At 38.7% G+C, this 9,212-nt stretch overlaps 1 long non-coding RNA gene across 3 annotated transcripts in view; it reads left to right on the top strand.

Annotated features, from left to right (window-relative positions):
• Positions 1–1,441: 1,441 nt before the first annotated feature.
• LOC143878167 (uncharacterized) overlaps positions 1,442–9,212 on the top strand; it is a 67,538-nt gene continuing 59,767 nt past the window's right edge. For all 3 annotated transcript variants that reach the window (XR_013250888.1, XR_013250887.1, XR_013250886.1), the window contains exons 1-5: positions 1,442–1,596; positions 2,523–2,625; positions 2,747–2,838; positions 3,342–3,455; positions 3,851–3,936. This is a non-coding gene — a long non-coding RNA (uncharacterized LOC143878167). The remainder of the gene's footprint in view (positions 1,597–2,522; positions 2,626–2,746; positions 2,839–3,341; positions 3,456–3,850; positions 3,937–9,212) is intronic.

Here is a 9,212-nt window from a genome sequence, read left to right as displayed (position 1 = left end):
GTTGGGAGAATTTTGCAACTTTGTAGACATTTCACCAATCCACGTGGCTGTTTACACATGCTAGCATTCCATTTACTTGATGTTAACATGATCCGGACCCTTCATTCAAGGGGCCCCATTTAAGAGCCCAGATCGTATGGACTTCATTGGGTGGGCCCCGATGCTGCTTCCCAATCCCATAATTCAGGTACTTTGATGGAACGTCTAGCAACCAAGAAAAATATAATTGCACAAACCCGCTTGTCTTTTCTGTTTTAATTGGCTTTGAGAGCTTTTTTTTAAATAATAAAAGAAAATATGAGTTAGGGCAGTGATTAATCAACCCCCAAATATCTTAAATCGGCCCCATTGTCTCTCTCTCTCTCTAACTCAGAGGAGAGAGGAAGACAAATGGGGAGTCGATTTAAGATATATGGGGTCGATTTATCACTCCCCTATGAGTTAGTGAAATTATCCCAAATTAATCGAAATTGCTAAAAAAATTATGAACTCCATTCAAACGGAAACTGGCAAAATGCCAAGTTGAATTTCAACCCAAATTTTCCAAGATCGACTTGCGGCTGCGTTAGATGGGGGTTTGTAGTCGTCATTTTGCACATTGTTGCGGCTCAGATCCGACCTCGATGTACAGATGGGTCCTGCCCTCAGTCTAGCTTCGGTAGGAGGGCGGTCGGCTCAGCCTGTGCCTGCACTCGCAAACAATCGTTAGGGTGTCTCGTCTCGAGATTTTATATGGTGTAAGCCCTTATAGTCACGTATTTTTAAAAAGTACTATACGGACCACATCAAAGGATGATCTAAACCGTCCATGTAATGGGCCACAACTCAAATAGGTTATGCCCAAAAAATCGTTACCATAGGATGATCCTAGCCCTCCGATCTATAGAGGTTTTCATATAGATTGGAGAGGGCTAGGATCATCCTATAGAAATGATTTTTTGGGCACAACCTATTTACGTTGTGGACCATCACATGGACGGTTTGGATCATCCTAGGGTGTGGTCCGTACAACACTTCTTGAAAAGTAGGGGACCACAAGGGCTGACACCATATAATCTCTCGTCTCTCTAACCATGTATAGGTTCGTAGGCCCTACTATATACCACAGAACTAGATCCATCAGGTGGAGGATCGGCATGGCCCTTTTAACTTATGTTAGGCACATTAGACCGTGGACCCCACCCACGTGATCCATTCCAGACTACCGTTTTTGAAACTTCAAACCGAAGTTTCCTTTTTTTCACCCAAGCGAGCGGCCAGGATTAAAAGAGAATTGTAACGGTACTTTGACGCCGTTAGTAAGGGTAATGGCCGGGATTAAAAGAGAATTTCCACGGTACTTTGACGCCGTTAGTAAGGCAAACTTTCTAATTTGTGCGGGAATCATATAACGAAACTCAGATGAACGTTGGACAAAAGTTTATTTCCTTTTTCACTCGTTCGAGAGTTTGTTTAGAGAGAGAGAGAGAGAGAGAGGGTTTTTTCCCTCTCCAACGGAGGGTTTTGGGCTTTCCTCATTCTCCAACCCTAATCTGCTGTTGTTCGAGCACGCCCTTAATCTGCTGTTGTCTCTTGCAAAAGTGAGCTCCAAAATAGGTATGTTCGAAACTCCATCTCTCTCTCTCTCTCTCTCTCTATCGTTCTCTTTCTTTAAGAATTCCATCTCATTCGTCTGTGTCTGCATTATTGTTTATCGAAAACTAAATCTCCTTCCAATGTCTGTAATTTGTTAGGTGCTTTTGAAAGCTTCATCTCCTCCTCTACCTATCTGTTTTTTTGTAATCTGTCGCAAACCCTAACTCTAATTTGTATGTAATTTTTACGGGATTTTGGGTATTAGGGTTTCAATGTCCTGTAATTTTACCCTAATCTAAACCATGACGTGATGCCGTTGTTGCATTCTGCAACCCTAGTCAAAACCCTGATCAACAAAAGACTCGGAATCCCCTATCCTGCTAATAAAACCCGAAAAATTCTTGCCCAGCATAAGCAGAGCAATAGGGTCAGGAATCAATTTTTCTCTATAAACAATATTTCATTCGTTCTTCAAAAATTCAAGTGTGGCCCGAATTGGTACCAATATGAATAAAAAAACCCTCCCTTATCACTGATTACTGATAGGTTCGGGTCATTGATTAACTATCATACAGTTGAATATTTTAAAGATTATTGTTCATTTATTTTTCTACCAACCATTCTTTACATTGTTCCTTGTTCACTTTGATAACACTTCTTGGTGTCAAATACTTTTTCTCAACAGCAGTCTGTAGTGAGAAAGTTATTATCTTACCATATGTATTTTACCATTGCTGTTATCTGGTCTTCTATCGTTTCTATTTATTATTCTGGAGGTTTTGTGCACTTTCAGATTGCTATCTTGCTTGAGAGCAATAGTTTTCTTTTTGATGTTCTTATGATGACTAAATATAGCTCTCCATGATCATTGGTGGACTGACACTTCCGTATATATTCTAACCGTTTCTAACAAGTCTTTTTTGTTTTTTTCCTTTATATATTTGCAGGACGAAAGTAACTATTCCGAGGCTGACATGGTGGCATTAATGGCTGCCTTAAATAGAGACATGGAAGGAGGGGATGCGTCTATTTCTCAGCCATCTGATTCAGGTAAACAAAAAGTTACATAATTATCTTTTTCTCTCTCTTTAAAATTTGAACGTAAAAATGTTATTTACGTAGAATTATAATGATGCACTGCTATGTACTCCAAATTGAAATTTGGCTGCAGTTTGGGGCTCTTAAGATTGCAGTTTATGTGCTCTGCATAGTTTCAAGGGTTTTCTTCAGCATTATCCATTTCCGCGCTCGTCAATTACGTTGGTAAGCTTCGGATCTTCGTGCTTTTCTTTATGGATTTGGGGTTTGTATTAGGGTTAGTGGTTTTTATTTGTTGATTCCGTTGTTTGTTTTTACGGATCTTGTGGATCTTAGGGTTTGTTTTTAGATCGGAATAGTATTTGAGATTGTAGATTCATGTCCTCTCGATTTTTTTTCCACATTTTTGTAGGTTTGGATAGTTTTCAGAGTTTTGGATTTTAATTATCCCTATCCGTGTTTTGAATTTTGTGGTTTGATGGTTTTGTTTGTAGATCGGTTCGGATCTTAGATTTTAGTTATGCAGATCTTCTTTTGGTTAGCGCCTCGTGTATTTCGGGTTGGATTAGAATTTATTTATGATTATTAGGGTCCTCATTTACACACCTATTGTTTCTGAATTGGATTTTTTGTGTTTTCAACTATTTTATTTTCCTCATTATCTTCAAATCTGTTTGTGGAGGCTGAAAATGCATTTGATTTCTTATTGTTTCTTGGGTTTGATGTAGAAATTGCTGCTATCTTCAGTAAGGGACAAGTTGCATCAATCAGTGTGGATTGTAGCATGGATTAAAGCAAGGATTAAAGGGTTTTTTTTTTACAACGCTAATTGAATCATCCAGGTTAGGAACACATTGTGTTCTCTACATTTACCTTTTCATCTCTTTATTAATCTACTATTCTAATGAAAGCCTCTCTTCGAAAGAGAGAAAAAATCTCACGTCCATGCCTCCCATCATTACCAATTTACTATTCTTTTCTGATATAAATGAAAACCCAAAAAAGATAAATCCTCCTTTCCTTCCAAAGCTACAAATAACTTTTTTCACAACTTTCTCCTTTAAAAATATGCCCGTATAAAATGCACATTGTTGAATTTTCAAAATACACCTTTTTTTTTTTTTTTCATTAGGTGGGAAAAGTGGGAGCATAACCATGCCCTCAAACATCTGGTTCACTTAAAATCAAGGTTTTTAAGGCCCTGATATTTTTATTTTTCATTTTTTTGGGGATGAAGTTAATGAAGCTGTGACCATTAAAAAAAAGGTTCATGAAGCTGCGATTAAAGCCGAATGCATTTGAAGTTGATGGGAATAGTATCAGGTGAGGGTTTCTTTTCGTCTCTGCGTGTTTTTATGGGTGGTTTTATATGCTGGTATGCTTTTCTTTTGGTTTCTTTTCACCTTGGGTTTTTTATCCTTTTATTGTTTCATTTATGTCCTTTCCACTTCTTTTTTTCTTAGTTAATATTTGATTGGTGTTTTATGTTCTATTAATTTGTTGGTATTCTAGTTGTTGGGTTTTGTTTTATTTCTCTTATTTTGTTTTCATTGCTATGGTCGTCAGTTGCTATCTGATAGTTGAAGATTGTAGTACCTTACTTTATGTTCTTAAATTATTTTATTGAATTTCATGAATATCTTTGGTTAGAAAGTTTGTATGATGAAAAATTTCCTAATAATGGTCGACATCTTTTTGGAATCGGATATACATGCACAGCCTATACAAATATGTTGAGATTTAGGCTGAAAATGAGGGAGATCGAAAGTGCAGCTGTATGCTGAAGAGCAATTTCCAATGGTTTTTGGAGCATTTTGGTACTGATAATATTGGTACACAGAGATGGGAGACGAGAAGAAATGGAAGAATCCCACTATGAATTTTGCCAAATAATGCAATATGGTATGCAGTTGCCGATAATCATTTTTAGTGGAAGAAGAATAAGAGATGAGTTATTGGGGATAAAAGGAATAGAAGAATTTCAAATATGTTGAGATTTAGGAGATTTATGCTGAAAAATGAGGTAGATCAAAAGAGCAGTGTAGGCTACAGTGCATTTTCCAATGGATTTTTGTGGATTTTGGTAGTGAAAATGTCGGTACACGGTGATAGGAGATGAGAACAAATAGAAGAGACCATTTGGTATTTTGCTAAACAATGCAATATGGTATGTAGTTTCTGATGATCATTGTTCAAAGAAGAAGAATGGAGACGAGAGAGATGAGTTCTTGGAGAGAAAAGGGATCGACGAATTTCATAGATCCTTGCTTACTAGTGCTAGCAATGTGATGTGGATCAGGATTGAAGTCTTAACGGATCTACTCAAGATCAAAAGAGATTTGGCCAGGAACTGAGATTAAGGCTTTGGCTAATGTTCAATAATAAGAATTCCGAGAAACAACTGAAAGGAAAGTTGAGAAATACCTTCCCACCATGAAAAGTGACCAGATCTATTTAAGACTCATTCTGGAGTTAAAACCTTTGTGAATCTGTTAAACGATGGCAGATCTCTAGTTTCTTATTTCAGATCTTATTCATCATAGAACTTAAAGAACTGGATTCAAGTGGTTCTATAAGAACAACACGTATTAGAATTGTGTTGCAACAATCCTAAATTGATACTAAAATGATGTTCTACAAACGTCCGATTCTATCTCTTTCTGGAATATCTTAGATAGAAACGATCCTTTGCACGAAGGTGAAGACATAACAAGGAGGATTGAAAAGACCTACAAAACTACTATGTATGCACAGTTGCAGAAAATAGATAGGAAGCAAGGATGGAATTTTGTACGAATAGATCTATATCGTATTGGACAGTAACATGGAAATATCAAGCCTGAGAGTTAAATGTTCACAGACAAATAACCAAGTCTTAATGCTTCATAATGATCTTGATTATTAATATTTATCCACAGTCAACATAAGTAGGTATATGTTCTAAAGGAAAGAAATATGCAGAACATAACTATGGAAATAGGAGAAAATAAGAAATATGCAGAACATAACTATGGAAATAGGAGAAAATTTTGGAAGAAAACAAACACTACAATATTTGATTTCCAGTAAGGTAGTAATAGGAACTAGACTGGACTACAAAGAAGAAGATTCGTTACATTCAATCTGAAAGAAAGATGGAAATGAAAGGCCTTACTCTCCCTAGGAATTTCTCCTTTACTCTCTCTTGATTCCTCTTCTTCAAGCTCTCTTCTAACCCCAAGAACCGTCTCCATGAGGAGAAGAAGAAAATTTCCAAATCTAAAAAATGCTCAAAATGAGACCCTCACCTTTATTTATAGAGGGAGGTAGGGGCCTTAAATGAATCCCTTGCTGCCACTTGTCCTTCTTGCCAGCTCATGGCCGCCTGGAAGCTGATGTGGCATGCCATGTGGCTACATAATAGCTGCCCAATGGTTGTGGTCCCCTTGCTTAATATGGTCCCCATTGGGTAAGGGAAGAAGATCTGACGGCCCATGTGGATTGCTTCCATAGACGATCTCGAAAGGAGAAAATCTAGTGGAGTGGTTCATCATTAAGTTGAATTCAAACTCAATCTTAGGGATGATTGAATCCAAACTTCCAAAACGCTTGACGCTACTTCGCAACAAATTCCCGAGCAGTCTTGTTAACTACCAAGTGGAGCTAAACTTTAAGTCGGTTCCAAACTTCTTCCAAAGACTGCCAAAATGGCTCACGAACTTAGTGTCCCTATCAGACGTAATATGGTATTTCTTGATGACGAAAAAGCTCGGCGAAATAAAGGTCGACTATGCGACTCGCGTATATGGTCGTATTACACGGAACAAAATGAGCCATCTTTGATACCGTTCTGATTGACTAACTCAATCCTTTGAGTTGCGGAGGAAGAACTAGAAGTAAAATTCTTGCCAAATAACTAGAAAACCTTTTCTTCTATTCTAAAAAACTCTTATTACATATGGCTGCTAATACTTTAAATGGAGGGTTACCCATTAAGGACACGACATGACATGATGACAACTACCATATTCTTCACCTCGGACTTGTGTTTTATGGTGAAATTGATCTCTTGCAGGTAAGCAACCTATTTGGGATGACTTTCATTCAAATTCTGCTAATTTTCTTGAAATTTAAGGGTTTGATGGCTCAAATATAGTCCGAATTCCCTCCGGACCAGATAATGCCGCAGATAGTACATGGCTTAAACTACGGCGAAAAGCTCGAGGTCATATGTAGACTACTTAAGTGCAGCTCCCACCAGCTTCTAATTGTAGTACCCAACTGCTTCTAACTGTAGGACCCAACTCCTTCTAACTGTAGTACATGGCTTAAACTACGTCGAAAAGCTCGAGGTCATATGTAAACTACTTGAGTGCAGCTCCCACCAGCTTCTAACTGTAGTACCCGATTGCTTCTAACTGTAGTACCCGACTAGTCGAGTGCCTACGTGCTTGGTGGTCACCGTAGAGAACAAACTCCTGAGGTAACAAGTAATGGCCCCAATAACGCAGTGATTGAGCAAACACAGAGTTCTTTCTCATACGTGCTTTACCTTTGGTTCGCATCATTTAATTTCTTAATGAAGAATGCGACCTGTGACCCTCCTAGCTAAGTACACCACCAATGCCTACACCCGAGGAAATCACAAGCAACATCAAAGGCTTTGGAGAAATCTTGTAGGCGAAGTACAAGCTTCTATCATTCATTTCTTGATTTCCCCAAAAGCCTCAATGGCAACTTTTGTCCACAGAAACTCTCATTTTCTAATGCAATTAGTAATATGAGCAATAATGATGCTAAAGCCATGAGTGAATCGTTGGTAAAATGTGGCTAATGCATGTAAACTCTTTACCTCGTGGACATTCTTAGGTACAGTGGCTCCAACTTTCTCTGGGTCCGCTGCAAGTGCAACCCCTTGAGCTGGCACACCAAACCTCAGAAATACAACATGATGCTTCATGGAGGAACACTTTTTTAAATTCACACAATGCTTCTCGTGCCTCAATACGGTAAACACTTTTCTCAAGTGTAGGAGATGATCCTCTAGGGTTCAGTTGTAGATGAGAATGTCGTTAAAATAGGAGACCAAGAACTACCGTATAAATGGCCTCAACATCTGCATCATGGTGCGCATGAAAATGCTAGGCACATTGGTCAAGCGAAAAGGCACGACCAGACACTCATGTAGACAATCCTTTGTCTTGAAGGCAATTTTCAACTCGTTACTGGGCGGATACTAATTTGATTATAGCCGCTATTAAGATCAATCTTTGAAACCCGCACGGATATTCCCATCATGTCCAATAACTTCAAGTCGCAAACTTGGGAACTTATACGAGACTATGATCTTGTTAATCGCCCGACAATCAACATCCATATCCCAACGTCCGTCTTTTTAGGAGTGGAGAAGTGCGGGAACTGGACAAGGACTAATACTCAAGTACCTATGTGCTCGGTGGTCATTATAGTGAACGAACTCCTGAGTTAACAAGTAATGACACCAATAACGCCGTGATTGAACAAACTCATAGAGTTCTTTCTCATACGTGCTATCCTTCTAGTTCGCATAGTTCGCATAATTTAATTTCTCACCGAAGAATGTGACTAGATTACTCTCCTGGTTAAGTACACCACCAATGCCTACTCCCGAGGCATCACAAACTACATCGAAAAAGACTTTAGGGAAATCTTGAAGGCGAAGCGCAAGCTCCTTCTATCATTCATTTCTTGATTTCCTCAAAGCCTCAATGGCAGCTTTTGCCCACATAAACTCTCATCTTCTAATGCAACAAGTAATTGGAGCAATAATGGTGCTGAAGCCAATAATGAATCATCGATTAATGTGGCTAATGCATGAAAACTCTTTACCTCGTAGGCATTCTTAGGTACATACTATTCGTTGATGGTTCCAACTTTCTCTGGCACTGCTTCAACCCCTTAGCTAACACACATTGAACCCCAGAAATACAACATGCAACATGATGGTTAATGGGTGAACACTTTTTTAAGTTCACATGTTGTTGCTCCTACCTTAATTCGGTAAAAACTTTTTGTAAGTGTTGGAGGGTTCTATTGTAGAGGAGTATGTCGTCAAAATAGATGAGCAGGAATTGCGTTATAAATGCCCTCAATACCTGTTTCATAATGTGCATGAAATTGCTACACATTTGTCAGGTAGAAAGGCACGACCAGACATTGAAGCCCAGAAATACAACACAATGGTTCAGGGAGGAATGTTTCTTTTTAATTCACATAATGCTTCTCCTGCCTCATTACGGTAAACACTTTTTAGCCAGTGTAGGAGATGTTCCTCTAGGGTTCGATTGTAGAAGAGTATGTCGTCAACATAGACGACCAGGACTTTACTTCTAAATGACCTCACAACTTGTATCATGATGCGCTTGAAAGGGGTAGGTGTATTTGTCAAGCCAAAAGGCACGACCAGACACATATAGACCGTCCTTTGTCTTGAAGGCATTTTCCCCTCTTCACCTGGGCGGATATGAATCTAATGAATGGCTACTTTTGAGATCAATCTTTGAAAACCTCTTGGATCCGGCCATCATCTCCAACATATCTGTCAAGCTAAAAGGCACGACCGGACACATAGAGACCGTCCT

This window comes from Tasmannia lanceolata, unplaced genomic scaffold (genome assembly GCF_043159265.1).
Source record: "Tasmannia lanceolata isolate RefF3 unplaced genomic scaffold, GAP_Taslan_0.1 ptg000002l, whole genome shotgun sequence".
Lineage (NCBI taxonomy): Eukaryota > Viridiplantae > Streptophyta > Magnoliopsida > Canellales > Winteraceae > Tasmannia > Tasmannia lanceolata.
This window is presented reverse-complemented; position numbering and strand designations above follow the sequence as displayed.